The following is an 18,831-nucleotide window of genomic DNA, read 5'->3' on the forward strand; positions in this document are numbered from 1 at the left end:
TTTGACAGTATTGGCCTCCGGGAGCTATCCCACAGTGCTCCATTGTGACCACTCTGGACAGCACTCTCAACTCGGATGCTCTGGCCAGGTACACAGGAAAAGCCCCGCGAACTTTTGAATTTCATTTCCTGTTTGGCCAGCGTGGCGAGCTCATCAGCAGAGGTGACCATGCAGTCCCAGAATCACAAAGGAGCTCCAGCATGGACCAAATGGGAGGTACTGGATCCGATCCCTATATGGGGAGACAAATCCGTGCTATCAGAACTCCGTTCCAAAAGACAAAATGTCAAAATATTTGAAAAAATCTCCAAGGGCATGATGGACAGAGGCTACAACAGGGACACACAGCAGTACTGTGTGAAAATTAAGGTGCTCAGGCAAGCCTACCAAAGAGCTAAACGGCCACTCCGGGTCAGAGCCCCAGACATGCCGCTTCTATGATGAGCTGCATGCAATTCTAGGGGGTACCCCTACCACTACCCCACCCCTGTCTGGGGACTCCAGCAAGAGGGGAGTCTCAAGCAAAAGGGATGAGGATTTTGGGGATGAGGAAGATGATGAGGAGGAGGAGGATAGCGCACAGCAGGCAAGCGGAGAATCCCTTCTCCCGACAGCCAGGAATTGTTTATCACCCTGGAGCCAACCCTCCCAAGGTGGGCTCCCAGACCATGAAGCTGGAGAAGGCACCTCTGGTGAGTGTACCTTTGTAAATATAATACATGGTTTAAAAGCAAGCATGTCTAATGATTAATTTGCCATGAAGACTTAGGATGCATTTGCGGCCAGTACAGCTACGGGAAAAGTCTGTTAACGTGTCTGGGGATGGAGCAGAAATCCTCCAGGGACATTATTAAGGGGACATTCAGAGGTGGCTGTTCCTGCTGGGCTGTTTGCCTGTGCTGAAAAGAAATCATCCCCGCTTTTAGTTACGTGGTGGGGGGACCCGTTCACGCTGAGCTGTTCGCGTTTGGCTGGCAGGGATCTTCCCTGATACTAGTCACATGGTGGGAGGAGGGGTGAAGCAATCATCCCAGAGAATTGGAGGGCGGGGGTTTAGTTGGGTTTGTTCTGCATGTCAACCCGAAAACTGCAGCCCCTCCTTTTAAATGGCCAGCCCAACGGGTGCTTGGTATGGGAAAGGAGGGAGCTGCTGTGTGAAACCATTCCCACATGTTATGAAGGTTGAAGAAGCTGAAAGACTGTGGCTTACCATGGCCGCCTGCAAGCCGAATTCTGTTGCCCGGCCCAGCGTGTGTGATCTCTCACACCAACCCGGCAGACCCTCAATATAAGAGGCAAAATGCAACCTTGTACCGAAAGCACATGTGCTATGTAATGTTAACAGCTTGGTTCACCGTGAAAGAGTCTATCCATTGTTCTCTAAAATGTGTCTTTTTAAATACTAATCTCCCTTTTTTTCCTCCCACAGCTGCAAATGTTTCAATGCTCCCCCTATCATCTCCATCTCAGAGGCTAGCGCAGATAAGAAGGTGAAAAAACGCACTCGCGATGAAATGTTCTCTGAGCTCATGCAGTCCTCCCGCACTGAAAGAGCTCAGCAGAATGCATGGAGGCAAACAATGGCAGAGTCCAGGAAAGCAGAAAATGAACGCAAGGACAGGAGGGATGAGCAAAATGAGAGGTGGCAGCAGCGTGATGAGAGAAGGCAGGATGCAATGCAGAGGCTACTGGGGGATCAAACTGATATGCTCCGGTGTCTGATGGAGCTGCAGGAAAGGCAGCAGGAGCACAGATGGCCGCTGCAGCCCCTGTGTAACTGCTCGCCCTTCTCCCCAAGTTCCATCGCCTCCTCACCCAGACGCCCAAGAACGCGGGGGATGGCTCCGGGCACCCAACCACTCCGCCCCAGAGGACTGCCCAAGCAACAGAAGGCTGGCATTCAATAAGTTTTGAAGTGCAGTGTGGCCTTGTCCTTCCCTTCTGCCCCACCCCTCCTGGGCTACCTTGGAAGTTATCCCCCTATTTGTGTGATGAATTAATAAAGAATGCATAATCTTGAAACAACGACTTTATTGCCTCTGCAAGCGGTCCAATCCTCTAATTTGCCTAGGTCCCTCTGTATCCTATCCCTACCCTCCAGCATATCTACCACTCCTCCCAGTTTAGTGTTGTCTGCAAACTTGCTGAGGGTGCAATCCACACCATCCTCCAGATCATTAATGAAGATATTGAACAAAACCAGCCCCAGGACCGACTCTTGGGGCACTCCATCTCAGCACTCCCACCCTTCCCCCAGAGTTCCCAAAGGCAGGGTTGAGCCCCATGTCTAGACAAGGCTGCCCTTCTCTGTCTGGAATGATGCAGTCAGCTTCTAAGGGAGGTCTCATTCAGTGACAGATTTTACACCCACACCATCCTATAGTGCAAGTTTATTCTTTATGATCCTATGGCTTCAATGCTGACTGAGTTCCTGGGTTGTCCATCCCCTGAGCCCAGGGCGTGTTCCCAGGGAAGGTCAAGTGATGAATTCATATGGGGAGCAATGAATGCTCACTTCTGCAGGAAAAGAACTATAATCAAATAAAAAGAATGAGGAGTCCTTGTGGCACCTTAGAGACTAACAAATGTATTTGAGCATAAGCTTCCATGGGCTAAAACCCACTTCATCGCAACACCCATTGTTTCATGTTCTCTGTGTATAGATATATCTTCCTACTGTATTTTCCACTGCATGCATCCCATGAAGTGGGTTTTAGCCCACGGAAGTTTATGCCCAAATAAATTTGTTAGTCGCTAAGGTGCCACAAGGACTCCTCGTTCTTTTTGCTGATACAGACTAACACAGCTGCCACTCTGAGACCTATAGTCACTGGAACAGAGTTCTGCACCCTGCATCTTCTATCTGCCAGTGCCCTGACCACCAGGGTACAGAGTCATTGTTGCTTTCTTCACTTTCTTGCTCTGGCTCAGTGACTTTTCATTATTTATTCACAGTGGAACAGCTTCACCAGGAGAGACTAAGGGAACCTCTCATCAGAACATTCTATAGCTCAGTGCTTGGGGCTTTCATCTAAGGCAGATGTGAACAAACTATGACCCGCGGGCCACATCCGGCCTGCCCGTCCTCAAGGGACCGTCCTGCCCGGCCCTTGAGCTCCCAGCCAGGGAGGCTAGCCCCCGACCCTTCCCCTGCTGCCCCCCCTCCCCCGCAGGCACTCCGGCCACGGTGGCGGCACAGCTGCCAGTCCTGCCGCTCTGAGCAGCATGGTAAGGGGGCAGGGAGCAGGGGGGGGCCGGGGGGGGGGGTTGGATAGGGGCAGGGGTCCCAGGGGGCGGTCAGGGGACAAGGAACAGGGGGGGTTGGATGGGTCGGGGATTCTGAGTGGAATTCTGAGGGGGGCAGTCAGGGGGCGGGAAGTGGGAGGGGGCGGATAGGGGGCAGGGCCCAGGCTGTTTGGGGAGGCCCTCCGTACAGTTTCACAACCCTGATGTGGCCCTTGGGCCAAAAAGTTTGCCCACCCCTGACCTAAGGAGTCACTTGCACTCAGTAGGAGACCCTTTCTCCCCACCAAGCAGAGTGTAATTGAACCTAAATCTCCCACTCCCACTAGTCTAAAAGTTATAAAGGATCTGCCTCTGGATTTTGCATGAGTCCCATTCCAGTATGCTCAGAACACATATAACGGATCAGGCCCCACAGGTGTCCCACTGCCTGTCTTCTGGTTTAAGGATCCCACTGGTGCTTAGACATGAGTTAGGTGACTGGATGCCTAGAGTGAGGCAGCAGTGCTCATGCCCAGAAGCAGAAACTTAGATGCCATGTTGGCATTCAGTGAGTTTCATGTGCCTAGAGGGGTAGGTGGCAGCTAAGCAGGGGTTGTCTGGATTTCACTGGCACCTAATTCTGGGAGTTAGGCACCTAAATCTGGGCTTTAGGCACCTAAGTCCCTTAGTGATCTGGGTTTTCACCTCTCTGTGCCTCAGTTTCTCTATCTGTAAAATGGGGATAGTGAAATTTATGTCCATTGTAAAATACTTGAGGTCCAATGATGAAAAGACAGAAGCTGACAGGCATGAGATTGTTTTTCAACATGAGTGACTGGATCAGTTTCAGAGGAAGAAGAAGGATTGCAAGTGCTTTGGAGAATAGGATTAAAATTCAAAATGATTTGGACAAACTGGAGAAAGGTCTGAAGTAAATCAGATGAAATTCAATAAGGACAAATGCAAAATACTACACTTAGGAAGGAACAATCATTGCACGCATACAAAATGGGAAATGACTGCCTAGGAAGGAGTATTGCGGAAAGGGATTGGGGGTCATAGTGGATTGCAAGCTAAATATGAGTCAACACTGTAACGCTGTTGCAAAAAAACCAAACATCATTCTGGGATGTATTAGCAGGAATGTTGTAAGCAAGACATGCAAAAAAAAAAAGGAGGACTTGTGGCACCTTAGAAACTAAAAAATTTATTTGAGCATAAGCTTTCGTGAGCTATAGCTTACTTCATTGGATGCATTCAGTGGAAAATATAGTGGGGAGATATATACAGAGAACATGAAACAATGGGTGTTACCATACGCTCTGTAACAAGAGTGATCAGGTAAGGTGAGCTATTACCAACAGGAGAGTGCGGGGGGGACTTTTGTAGTGATAATCAAGGTGAGCCATTTTCAGCAGTTTACAAGAACATCTGAGGAACAGGGGGTAGGGGGGAACATGGGGAAATAGTTTTACTTTGTGTAATGACCCATCCACTCCCAGTCTTTATTCAAGCCTAAGTTAATTGTATCCAGTTTGCAAATTAATTCCAATTCAGCAGTCTCTTCTTGGAGTCTGTTTTTGAAGTTTTTTTGTTGAAGAATTGCCACTTTTAGGTTTGTAATCGAGTGACCAAAGAGATTGAAGTGTTCTCTGACTGGTTTTTGAATGTTGTAATTCTTGACGTCTGATTTGTGTCCATTTATTCTTTTACATAGAGACTGTCCAGTTTGGCCAATGTACATGGCAGAGGGGAATTGCTATCACATTGGTAGATGTGCAGACATGAGAAGTAATTCTTCCGCTCTACTCTGTGCTGATTAGGCCTCAGCTGGAGTATTGTGTCCAGTTTTGAGCGCCACATTTCCGGAAAGATGTGGACAAATTGGAGAAAGTCCGGAGAAGAGCAACAAAAATGATTAAAGGGCTAGAAAATGTGACCTATGAGGGAGGATTGAAAAAAATTGGGTTTGTTTAGTCTGGAGAAGAGAAGACTGAGGGGGGGCATGATAACAGCCTTCAAGATATAAGGTTGTTACGAGGAGGAGGGAGAAAAATTGTTCTCCTTAACCTCTGAGGATAAGACAAGAAGCAATGGGCTTAAATTGCAGCAAGGGCGGTTTAGGTTGGACATTAGGAAAAACTTCCTAACTGTCAGAGTGGTTGTCAAGGTTCCTCCCCCACTCTGAACTCTAGGGTACAGATGTGGAGACCTGCATGAAAGACCCCCTAAGCTTATTCTTACCAGCTTAGGTTAAAAACTTCCCCAAGGTACAAGGTTTGCCTTGTCCTTGAACAGTATGCTGCCACCACCAAGCGTTTTAAACAAAGAACAGGGAAAGAGACCTCTTGGAGTCATCTTCCCCCAGAATATCCCCCCCCCCCCAAGCTCAACACCCTGTTTCCTGGGAAAGGCTTGATAAGAATCCTCACCAACTGGTACAGGTGAACACAGACCCAAACCCTTGGATCTTAAGAACAATGAAAAATCAATCAGGTTCTTAAAAGAAGAATTCTGATTAAAGAAAAGGTAAAATAATCACCTGTGTAAAATCAGGATGGTAAATACCTTACAGGGCAATCAGATTCAAAACATAGAGAATCCCTCTAGGCAAAACCTTAAGTTACAAAAAGATACAAAAAGAGGAATACACATTCCCGCCATCACAGCTTATTTTACAGGCCATTAAACAAAAGAAAATCTAACGCATTTTCTAGCTAGATTACTTACTAACTTTACAGGAATTGTAAGGCTTGCATTCCTGGTCTGTTCCCAGCAAAAGCATCACACAGACAGACCAATCCCTTTGTCCCCCCCTCCAGATTTGAAAGTATCTTGTCCTCTCATTGGTCATTTTGGGTCAGGTGCCAGCGAGGGTACCTTAGCTTCTCAACCCTTTACAGGTGAAAGGGTTTTGCCTCTGGCCAGGAGGGATTTTATAGCACTGTATACAGACAGGTGGTTACCCTTCCCTTTATATTTATGACAGTGGTTAAGCACTGGAATAAATTGCCTAGGGAGGTGGTGGAATCTCCATCATTGGGGATTTTTAAGAACAGGTTGGACAAACATCTGTCAGGGATGGTCTAGATAATACTTAGTCCTGCCTTGAGTGCAGGGGACTGGACTAGATGACCTCTCAAGGTCCCTTCCAGTTCTAGGATTTCTATGATTCTATGATTCTAATTTCTGCTAGCCGGACTGGGGAAACTGGAAAGGGAGACTGTGAAGAAATGAGGTGAAAATGCCACCAAATTTTCCAAAGAAATTTCCCATCTTAACAAGCTGATCAGTGAGATGGAAGGGAAGTGCCAGCAGCCAACAGCCAGCAAGTGAATTCCTGCAGGGGAAGAAGCTTATCTAAGAAATGCAGGTGGAGAAGCTTATCTAAGAAATGCAAACAGACCTGGAGAAAGGAGGGGCTGTGGGCAGCTGGGTTAAAAAGCTGAGCACAGAAAGCGTGCATTCAGAGGCAGCCTGAACCTTTTCGAGCAGGCCTGAAAAATGACACATTTTCACCCCTATGACATATACTCAATTCCTGTCCACCATTATCTCCTGACTCTGCACAGGACTGGCCTAATGAGCAGGGCTAGGGTCAGTGAGATGATCTTAGAAAGACTTTACTGACTTAGTGTGTGTGTGTGCGTGTGCATCTGTGCATGCATCCTCTTTTACGCGGCTCCTGCTGCAGAGAAAATGATAGTCCAGTAGTTCAGGTGTTGGTTAACCTGAGAGACCCAGGCTTAATTCCTGCTCTGTGTGAACTCAGACAAGTCATTTCTTCTGCCTGTGCCTGACTTTTCCTCTTCTAAAGTAGGAATAAAAACCCTTCCCCACCTTCCAGAGGTGTTGTGAGACTGAACGTATCAAAGCTTGGGAGGTGCTCAGATAGTGCAGGGATGAGAGCCGGAGAAGCACCTGCAGTAGCTAGAAGTGGAGGCATTTCCTTCCCACATCAAAGCACTAACAAATCACATTGGGTTGTCTCCAACTTTCCTGATTTCACCCTGACTCTTTCAATAGCTGGCATTTCTCTTAATGCCCCAGCTCTTGCAATCCTATGGTGAGAGGAGAATCTCAGCTCTCATTCTAACAACAGTCAGTTTCTTGCTCTTGTGGTGAAGTAGAAAAACTTGAGAACACGACTAGAAGAAAATCTCAGTGCTCAGAAAACCAAAAAGTCCAAAATGTATTTTTTTAGAAAATAAATCTCATGTTTCCTTTAGTTAATCTCATGATTTTTGAACACTTGGTGCTTGCAAAATTGCATTGGCATTGATCAGTTTATGTCTTTCTTTCTTTCTTTCTTTCTTTCTTTCTTTCTTTCTTTCTTTCTTTCTTTCTTTCTTTCTTTCTTTCCAAATAGTGCAAATATATCAAAATACCAGATTTATCATAACACACAAAGTAAGTAAAGAGGGTTAGACTAAAGGGAGGGGAGGAGAAGCAACTTACCTACGTTAAGGGTCTACATTAATATAGACCTCTAAAAAGTGAGCCCAAATGTCTTTGAATTTTTCAGGCCTTCCCCCTGTACAGAATGCTGGTCATTCATTAGGTGTGAGCTCAGCCATATCACTGAGCTGGGCATAAATGTTTGGTGTGGACTGAGTTGTCCATTTTTGCAGGACTAATTTTCCAGTAACCAAAGCTGCACACTGGAACCACACCCCCTTCTTACCAAATATTCCTGATACATGGAGGTTATGTCCAAGAATAAAACATAAGAGGGAGGGCTCCAACTTAGCATCCAATATCAATTTGGTCCTTTTACCCACCTCATCCCAGAATTTCCCAAAGCATATGAGCTATTGTAGCACCAAGACAGTTAAATTTCTAATAGTGATCAACATTTAGGAAGCCCTCTACCATTAGCCTATGTGGGGACCAGTTTATTTGAAAGGTGGTCTGCAGTTGCTTTCTTTAACAGTAGATACAATTGTATTCCATTGCGTCGGAGATATCTGTGTATCCAAATCTCTATTCCAAGCAGCTCTTGAGTTATCAGTCTTTGACTGAGCTTTTTAGGCCAGAAAACCGTAAAAGGATAAAACCGCTGGCTGAATAAATCCAGGAAGTTTCCTACAAAATAATAAACGTTCTGGAGGTTCTGGAGCTCCCAATACATCCAATCCAAATACATTAGTAAACCAATGTTTTAACTGTTATTTAAATGTTCCAGAACAGGGCAAGGCAAATTGTTACTGTAGGTCTACAAATGGTTTAAACTGATTACTGTCAATTAGCCAAGACACAGTCATAATTCCTCTCTCCATCCAATCCCTCCACATCAAAGTTTTGCCATTGATTTTAAATACAGGATTACACCATAGAACCGCTTCTACATGGAAGGAAGAATGGAAGCAGAACTTTCTAACTACATTTGACCAGGCTTGTTCTGCAGCAACTCTTGTAGGAGCTCATGAGCCAATAAATCTATAATAATTTGAACCTACAATCATAGGCGCAGACTTTCACTGTTCCCGGTGGGTGGTTGACCCCACCCCCGCCCCTGGCCCTGCCTCTGCACAGCCCTCACCCCACCCCCATCCCATCCCTTTCCCAAAATCCCCGTTCCATTCCACCCCCTTCCCAGAAGACCCAGCCCCTGCCCCCCCTCTTCTCTGCCTCCTCCCCTGAGCCCACCGTGTCCCCGCTCCTCCCTGCTCCCTCCTGGAAAGTCCTAAGTGCTGCCAAACAGCACTGGGAGGTAGGCAGAGGAGTGGAGACATGGCTTGTTTGTGGGGGGGAAGGAGTTGAGGTGGGATGGGGGGTGAGGGGAGCTTGGCTGCCAGTGGGTGCAGAGTGCTCACTAATTTTTCCCTGTGGGTGCTCCAGCCCCGGAGCACCGGTGGAGTCGGTGCCTATGCCTACAATGCATGAAAAGGGGAGAGAGAGTACTAATTCTCGTTCAATGTAAATTCACGGTGGGGTTAGTACAGTTATATGTAACAGCCCCAAAGATGACTTAACAAAAAGGAGGTAGAATAATTAAGGCTAAGATGTGTAATAAACTTGTTGGATCATATTAAAGAAGTTCTGTATTAAAATCACAAATGAGTTTGATTCCCCATAGTTCAAATTCCAGGGTATTACTAATTAAGAGGTCTCTTGGTTTTTGGTACTGTTTCTCTCCCTCTATGTGTGAAACTTGCAAGCTGCTAACTGTGTTAGTACATTCTAAGACAGAGTCTGTTCTCAAAGCAATTCACAGAGAGAGAGACTCAAAACAATACTCTAACAACAGAAACAGCACCCAGAGACTCCCCGCCCTTTTGTTGTATTAACAATTGTCATTAAAATAGAGATAGAGGATGTATGTAGATGGATGCTTGTTGTGGATAATAACTGAATGATCAGGGAGGTGCCAGCCTAAGAATCCAGTGTCCATCGGCTGAAGAAGGCGTCAAGTGGAAATAACCAGAGGACCCCCCGGAGGGCAGACTGGAATCCACCCAACAGCCTCAAGAATGGGAGAACCAAAGAACAAGATAACATCTTGGAGCCGTCAGGAATGTGCTATCTGCTGATTGATTCAGCAACAGCATGATGAAGCAATTCCCATAGACTGGCATAGGAAGAAATTCCTATAAAAATAGACTCTAAAAAGTGAGAACTTTGGGGTCTGATTCTGCAAACCAACTTCCAGGAGCATCAGATGAGCATCTGACAAGGCCCTGCTCCCTCCTCATGTCCAGGCCACCTGGCCAGTGGCTTGGCATGAGCAACTCTAAGGCTGGTAACTATGATAACAACCTTGCAGAACCTGTGTGTGTGTGTTTGTATGAATGAATGTGTGAATAAATATGAGACTGAATGGAATGTTATAGCTATAACTAACTGCTTACTATGATTCTTTCTGTATTCACAATAAATGTGGTATTTTGCCTTTTTCCCTTTAATAAGATCCTGCTGGTTTTTATTTTATTGGTATAACAAACTAAAATTCATGGAAGCCGTGACCTGTCTGTGACTTTTGCTGCCGCAGCTTCATGGTTTCTCCTGCCACCATGGTGGCTGGGAGCTGCGGGGGTTCCCCCTGCCCCTCCCCGTGTGCAAGGCTGTCATGCATGTGCATCGCTGGAACCTTGCCAGGGCCCTGCTGGTTGCCTTGGCCCCAGGGCCTGAAGCAGAAAAGGTCACAGAGGATTCCTTGACTTCTGTGACCTCCATGACATAAACATAGCATTAAGGACAATTAGTCAAGTAGGGGAAATGAAATCCCCACAGAGATAGGGGGACGGGGGAGCTGTAATTTGTTCAGAGCCAAGCTAGGTTTCTTGGCTGCTCCTGAAAGAAATATTCTAAAAATATTATTGAATTTCTTAAAATAAATGAGGAATGGAAACAGGGAGACAGCTCAGGACTTATGACATTCTGGGAACAACGGTCATTTCCAAAGCAGCCTTAGTGTCAATGAGCATCAGACTTTTAAAACACTGATTCCAGTTTAAGTAAGTTTTTAGCATGTAAAAAGAAAAGGAGAACTTGTGGGACCTTAGAGACTAACAAATTTATTAGAGCATAAGCTTTCGTGAGCTATAGCTCATTTCATCGGATGTAGCTCACGAAAGCTTATGCTCTAATAAATTTGTTAGTCTCTAAGGTGCCACAAGTCCTCCTTTTCTTTTTACGGATACAAACACGGCTGCTACTCCGAAACCTGTTTTTAGCATGTGAATTTCACTTCACTCCTTAGACATATAGCCCCAGCTCCTGCAAGCTCATCATCACAGGCAGATGCTAATGCCCATATGAAGCCCCCGTGACTCTCCACACCAGCACAGGGGGCTGACTGCAGGATCAGAATCCTAATGGTATTGTTTTCACAAAAGCCTCCAGGGCTGTAATGTTACCAGCTTTCCTGCTTTTTCAATTCTCAATCAGTTTCTCAACTTTCAATGAACTAGTCATTGAACTAAACTAGTTGAATAAACTCTAAAGAAGAAAATATTCTCTCTTCACCTGCATAAGAGAACACTGCTCTCTAAAGCCGGTTTAGCATTTCAACAAACTCTGGTTCCAGGTTCCTAGCCTGTGACTTCCACCAGTTCAGTGGTTTGCCTTTCTTTAAAACTTCTCCGGGACATGTGTACTGCTTGAATATTATTTTATGTATATCTAATTTAAATGCTTTTAGTAGATTAGAGATTGAGTTTAGGCCATAACATATGTTGTCATAATTTTCAATTTAATTTTCATTTGATACATTTTGATCCCTCAGGGAGCACTCAGGCCATAGTCTTAAACTTTTCTCTGGAACCACGAGGGCTAGAAATGTAATTCTACTTTAAATGAAATCTGAAATTTGCACAATCTCAAAACTAGAGATGCCAGGCTTCAGAAAAATCACCAAATATTGTGAGACAAAATAAAATCCCCAAACTCACAAGAATATTATGTGAGCTGACAATACTGTAGCTGGACAAAAAAAGTTCAACAAAAATGATTTTTCACATGATTTTTAGGAAAATATTCAAAATGATTTTTCTGATCATTTCAATGAAATTATGCTAAATGAAAAAAATATTTCACATTGATTCAAAATGAGACATTGTATTTAAATGGAATAAAAGATTTTATTAACCAGTTCTCCTATCCTTTCTAAAAAGATACACAGAGGGGGAAATGATAGTTGAAGAAAAAGAAAAACTAAAAACAAAATTTTGTTTTAATAATATTTGATTAAAAATTGAAAAATCCATAAAATATTTCAAATAAAATAGAAATAATTTTAAAATACATTTTCACAATAATAATTCCATTTTTCCCAACTAGCTTTACTTCTATGGATTTCTTTATGAAATCTCACCTCCAATGGATTTTCACACAAAAGGAGCTTATCTGTCACACAATATATAAATTTGCCTCTTTTTTATTATGTTATGAAATCCCCTATTCAGCAACACTCTCAAACACAGGATCAAACTTAGACACATGCTTAATTCCCATGATTTAATCAGGAGAAAAGGATGCAATTTTCTATTTTGATTGATTCTGGAAATAATTTTCCTTTTTTCCCTTGAAAGTATCAGAAGCAAAAGGATTCAGCCCCACAGTCAGCTCTAGAAAACTGAAATGACAACAGGCAGAAAAATAGACTGATAACCACTGGATTTGGCGCAGTAACTTTCTTCCTGTATTCTAAATACTGGAAGTTATTTTTTTACAAATCTTTTCCCTGACATCACTGAGAACAGAATGAGGCCCAGGGTTCTTCAATAAAACAAAATAGCAAAATAAACAAATTATTAATTCAACCTGCTGTACAAATCTCATGGTACACTGCTACGAAAATGAGCAATGCATTTGAATGTTAATCAATTTGAATGTACATGTATTGTAGTGTTAATAAAGAGTGAAACAAATTATCAGAGGATTATTTAATCTTCAAATTGTCCAAGCAACAAGCAGTGTATATTAGGAGTTGGTTACAAAGAGTCATTCTGAAGCAAAATTAACCTACCTGATTGTAAAACTTCTCAGAAGGAGCAATCTTCAGGACGTGGTCAGACGTCACTGGTTTTGTTGAGATAATTGCGTTTTGAGTCAGTAGTCCAGTTTATCAAATTTTACAGCTAATTCTGGTAATAAAATAGCTACAGAGTTTTCTCATTGCTTTTCCTTACACTTGTTTAAATAAATATGTTTGTGTTCCAGACCAATAAATGTGCTTTCCTCTTCTCGCAGCATTTGCAGAGTTTGAAAGAGAAAGTAAAACGGTAACTGGAAAGTTGCAGTAATTTCACATCCTGTCACAAGGGGCGATTAGATAGATTAAAGAAACAACTCCACAGTCCTGCTGAGCTGGAAGCAAATGCACAGGCAGAGTCAAGCATCCAGGTGGCCCAAGTTACCTGAATCCATTAATGATTTCAAAGAGACTCTTCCTGCTTTTTTGTGAACTACAATAAATGGAATGGGGGGAAAAAACCCACCTTTGTTATCATAGAGTTAAGGTTTCCCAAAGAAGCTCATACCCTTCCAGAACATCAAGTGCATCAAAAGTCGTTTGCAATGTTGTTGTAGCCATGTTGGTCACAGGATATTAGACAGACAAAGTGGATGAGGTAATCTCTCTATTGGACCAAGTTCTATTGGTAATAAAGACAAGTTTTTGAGCCATAAAGACCTGAAGAAGAGCTCTGTGTAGCTTGAAAATGTGTCTCTTTCACCAACAGAAGTTGGTCCAATAAAAGATATTACCTTACCCACCAGGTGTCTCTAAGTTCATCAAAACTCAGACTTCTGAAAACCAGGACATACAGAGTTAATGCAGAGTTGACTCTGCTCCACTGGAGCTGGCAATACTTACGATGAATTTTCTGCATACACTCCAACGGCCTTCACTGTGTTAGGTACACCTGTGTTGAGTGGTGGATGAATTAGGTGGAGCACCTTGGGAGATCTCTGAGTCTGATATGAGGAGAGTGGGGGGGTTAGTTTGAGAAGTGTCTCAGAGCTCTGATTGTGATATGAAATCTGAGTCTGCACACACCCACCCATACTCCATATACGCTATCAAAGGAAAGAGGGGCATCTTTAAAAATCTAGCCATTAGAGCCCAGTTCTGCTTCCTCGTATCTCACATATTCTCATTGGCTTTGTTGGGAGTTCTGGTGGTGCAAAAAGTGGAATTGCTGGACCTCAAATTATCAGCATTACAGTAACTCGTCACCTAACACTGTAATTATGTTCCTGAAAAATGTGAATTTATGCAAAATGATATTAAGCAAATCCAATTTCCCCATAAGAATTAATGTAAATAGGGGGAGTTAGGTTTCAGGGAAATTTTTTTCACCAGACAAAAGACATTATATACATATACAGTATAAATTTTAAACAATTTTAAATGAACAGTTTAATATTGTACACAGCAATAAATGATTGTGAAGCTTGGTTGAGGTGGTGGAATAGGAGGGTGGAATATTTCCCAGGGAATGCCTTGCTGCTAAATGATGAACTAGCACTCAGCTGAGCCCTCAAGGGTTAATAGGCTGTTGTTAATGTAGCCTTACACTCTACAAGGCAGCATGGACTGAGGCAGAAGGGAGGAAACACAATAGATGCAGGGCAGTAGCTGCAAACACTTCCCTGCAAAAACTGAACATGATGATGAGCCCACGCTATCCAGCTGGAGTGCACCACTCCCTCCTCCTGACAGCACATGCACAGCTGCACAGGTGCTGACTTTCCAAAGTGCTGGGGGGTGCATGCATGAGTGAGAGAGACGTGCATTGCCCCTTTAAGTATGCTGAGCCCAGTTCAGGTATGTTGCCCTTTTAAGCAGGTCCCCCAGTTCAGACAGGAAGCAACAGCTTCCAGGAAGCTCCCTCCTTTCTGTCCCTGAGCCCAGTCTCCCTCCTCTGCTTTGTGGAGAGGGGGTATGGAGCGAGGGGGGGCAGGAGCAGGGGGACATCCTGATATCAGCACCCCTCTCCCCCACTTCCCCATCAAGCAGGAAACTCCTGAGAGCAGCTCCAAGGCAGAAGGCAGGGCAGGAGCAGCAGGGCAGTGTGGGGAGGGCCACCTGAAATGCTGCTGGGCAGCTGCTGAGCCACATACCTTACAGAGAATTTAGGGGAGCTGATGGGGGGGGGGGGCTGTGAGCCCCCCTTGGTTCTAATCCCCACAAGGAGGGGCTGCTCTTCTGGAGAATCCTGCAAGCAGTGGACAAAGCAGGCAGCTGCCAAACGACTTATAAGGGAGCATTTTGCAACTTTAAACGAGCTTGTTCCCTAATAGATCAGCAACGAAACAATGTTAACAGAACAACATTAAGTGAAGAGTTACCGTATTGTTTTAGTGATATGACTTGTGCATTCAGTGATTGATCCTAGACTCACTGAAGTCAATAGCTAACTGATGTTAGTGCAGTATCAGGGCTTTAATCTTCTTCTGGTTAAAAAACTTCACTCAAAAAGTACATAAATAAATAATCAAACACCCTTATCAGGAGACAAATTTGTACCCAACTTTTATTTGTTGGAGGAAAAAGCATAACACTTACCAATTTCTGTATCATGTTTCCCTAAAAAAGAAACAAAAATAAATATAAATTATTATTAGAAACATAAGGTTTCGTTTTGTGAAAGGTGAACACTGATTATATAATTCATGAGTCTTTGATTGATTTCACTTTCACAACACCAAGAGAAAAAGGTTTTCCTTCCTCCATCTCTTACCTGTTGTTTCTCACTATTGTCAGAACTGAGGTTAAGGCTGAGAGCCCATGTTTATTCAGACCCCTATTTTCTACTGTGTATATTTTTTTCATACTAATTGTTGGGGTGAAATTTATCAAGCTTAGTGTCATCCCAATTTCTTTTTAGCAATAAATGAAATTCCTAAAGTCCATCAGGACTGAGGGGAGAATAACTGCACAGGTCGGGGGGAAGTGGACTGAAAGAGTGAGGAGTGGACAGTGGTTTGATCTCACACACACCCTTTCCCAAGTGCTCCAGTCAGCTTGAGGCAGCACTGGGGAGATGTTCTCTCTGCCTGGTAAAGGGCTTATGCAGATCACTGCCCCCTGAAGCAAAGGGGAACATTTGTAACTTTTCTTTCCCTGTGCTGCTGGGGACGGGGGCTTGGCCCAGGGTAGAATTTCATTCTTCACCTTTTTCATTTATTAGAAGACAATTTCATGCTAAATACATTACATTTGCCACTGACTTTTACCTTTTATTTTAAGTAGACAAAGAAGCAAGGCCAATAGAAACAAACAAAACCACCAGGATCACACTCTAAGCCATCATCCAGGGATTCACCCCAGGGAAAAGGAACCTTCTTCAGTGCTTACCCAGACAGTAGGCCATAGCGATCGTTCACCATTTGGTCCGTTCCTGCACAACCGGAAAGGCTTGACAGCCTGAGAGTCCAACATCGGAACAGCCTTGATGAACCCATGGAATAGGGGGTCTACCTCTGGGCCGCCTTCACCCCTTGTTGGTGGAATTTTATCTTGGAAAAAGGAACCTGAGAAATAAAACTCCCAGGACTTGCATTAGTTTGGAAGCAGGGACAAAACTATTTTTTTTCTATTGTATGTGTGCAATAAGAGTGGAAGCATGGCCTCATCTACACTACATAAAAGTCCAGATACTGATTTTAAAAATGACTCTAGGCAACACAGCTTTAGCATTGATTTATCTGTGAATGAACAGGACTAGTTTGATTCATTGGCATTCAGAGGTTCATAGAGCTCAGGGGCAAATTCTCTGCTCATAAGACCACATTGACTTCAGTGGAGTTATGTCTGCAAATATTTTGGCCTGCAGTGTTCAGCGACATTCAGGAATTGCCAAATTAATTAGAATATTTTTGCAACTCACTAGTTCCCCACAATATTTGGATGAATCATTATCACAATTAATCCAAACATTAAGTGAAGCAAATTAATCAGTCTTCACTTGCTGTTCTTGTGTTTTCAATGTTTAGGTCGCCGAGGCAGGGTGGGCATTTCAGACATGCCTACAGCATTCTCCATATGTGGCTTGTGCTCTGGTTTTGTGAAACTTGTGTAAGTCAGCTTAATAGTGACCTATATTCATTAGCATAAATCCATCAAGAACTGACTTAAACTAAATATATAGGCCACTCTGAAACTGAAATAAGAGTGTTCAGACAAGAGGTATTATCAGTAACTAAATAGATAGTCAGTGCAACTTTTGTGAGTAGACAAAAGCAAAGTGAGCGATGAGCCCAAGTTCCATGGAATGTCAACAGAAAGAGCACCACACAATTTGCATGACATTTCATACAGTGAAAAGATAGCAAACAAACCACAGCATCAGAATTACTACATTCTAGAAATCATTGAGAGGAAGATAGGTGTGCAGGAATAAGCTGTTTCTATGCAGTGCTTAATCTGTAATGAAAGAGCTGCTGGGGCTCAAGCAATTTTTTTACTTTCATAACTGATGCAGCGAGGCCAGAGGACTATGAACCGTCAAGCCTAGAGGTGCCGGGGCTCAGCCCTGCCAAGCCCTGGCACACATTAAGCACTGGTTTTATGGTTCTGTGATTTGGGTGAATATTTATTCTCAAAATTATGGGAGAGGATTTTTGTTTGTTTGCTTTTTGGGTGGGGGAGTAAGAGTTTCAGGACATTCAGAGTTAGATTAAATTTACATGAAACTCAAAACTCTGGTACACTGAATATTCAAAATTCAGGTAATCAGACTGCCTGAACTGTGACCCTGTGAAGATACCACTCTGCCATTTTCTTTGCTTGTATGTAGATTGTAAAATGTGCACCACGGATTCTTCAGTTCTTTGTTTCCTGTATTTTGTTTTGTTTCTGGTGGTGGTAATTTCAGTGTGGGGTTTGACTGGTAATTGACCTGCTACGTAAATTGTTGATTCCTTTTCTTGATTGAGAAAGGTATTACTGATCCAACAGTTTGAATGTTCTCTCATAATAACAGAATTTTCTGTTTCAAACAGGCCGTTATGCCCCAGGGATTTTGCTTCATAGATTGATGGTAAATGTTGCCCACTGAGATCGCTCCCTAGCACCTTGGGCTCTGGGTACCACCCAGATGACTGACAAACCACCCGGATCCCTCCACCCTGGTGATGCTCAATAGAGATGAGAGGGTTGAAGCCCAAACCTGTGTATATATACATACTATACATGTGGATATCCATGGGCATTTCATCAACATCAAACTGGGATGGTCAAGGAAGGTGCATGATGCATGCATCTTTAGGAACACTGGCCTGTACAGAAATCTGCAAGCAGGGACTTTCTTTCCAGAGCAGAAGATTCCAGTGGGGGATGGTGAAATGCCAATAGCAATCCTGGGAGACCCAGTGTACCCTTTATTGCAATGGCTCATGAAACCTTAGATGGGAAATCTGCACAGCAGCAAGGAGTGCTTCAACAATAGGTTGAGCAGGTGCAGAATGACTGTACAATGTGCCTTTGGCAGATTAAAAGCATGCTGGTGCTGCCTTTATGGAATGCTAGACCTAAATAAGGAAACTATTCCCATGGTGATAGCAGCTGGGGGCATGCTCTATAATAGCTGTGAGGCTAAGGGTGAAATGGGGGAGTGGGGGAGGTTTAGGTTGGATATTAGGAAAAACTTTTTCACTAGGAGGGTGGTGAAACACTGGAATGCGTTACCTAGGGAGGTGGTAGGATCTCCTTCCTTAGAGGTTTTTAAGGTCAGGCTTGACAAAGCCCTGGCTGGGATGATTTAACTGGGAATTGGTCCTGCTTCGAGCAGGGGGTTGGACTAGATGACCTTCTGGGGTCCCTTCCAACCCTGATATTCTAGGATTCTAGGATTCGATGATAAATGTTCCCCACCGTGTGGAGCACGGAAGCGGATCACCTGGTGGCTTATTTTAAGCAGCCAGATACCAGGACTACTAGAGGAACATAATGGGAGGCTGTTGGAGTCAGGGAGGCTTTGAGACAACATTTTGACAATGAACACCAGTCACGTGTATTTCTACACAGCACTCTGCCACGCTTTGTTAACTTGCTGCTTTGCATTAAAATTTTGATGATTCCTGACCAGGATTTGCAGTCAGCAAGTGTATAACTGTCAGCAGCGACCACCATGTGTCGGCGACAAATAAAGATTGGTA

General features: G+C 43.8%; 1 protein-coding gene across 1 annotated transcript in view; it reads right to left on the reverse strand.

Moving 5' to 3' along the window:
- LOC140898275 (uncharacterized) overlaps nt 1–12,955 on the reverse strand; it is a 2,445,793-nt gene extending 2,432,838 nt beyond the window's left edge. The window contains exon 1 of the mRNA XM_078848794.1: nt 12,695–12,955. The gene's annotated coding sequence lies outside the window, so the exon portion shown is untranslated. The remainder of the gene's footprint in view (nt 1–12,694) is intronic.
- Between the last annotated feature and the right edge of the window lie 5,876 nt (nt 12,956–18,831).

Source organism: Lepidochelys kempii, chromosome 14 (assembly GCF_965140285.1).
Source record: "Lepidochelys kempii isolate rLepKem1 chromosome 14, rLepKem1.hap1, whole genome shotgun sequence".
Taxonomy (NCBI): domain Eukaryota; kingdom Metazoa; phylum Chordata; order Testudines; family Cheloniidae; genus Lepidochelys; species Lepidochelys kempii.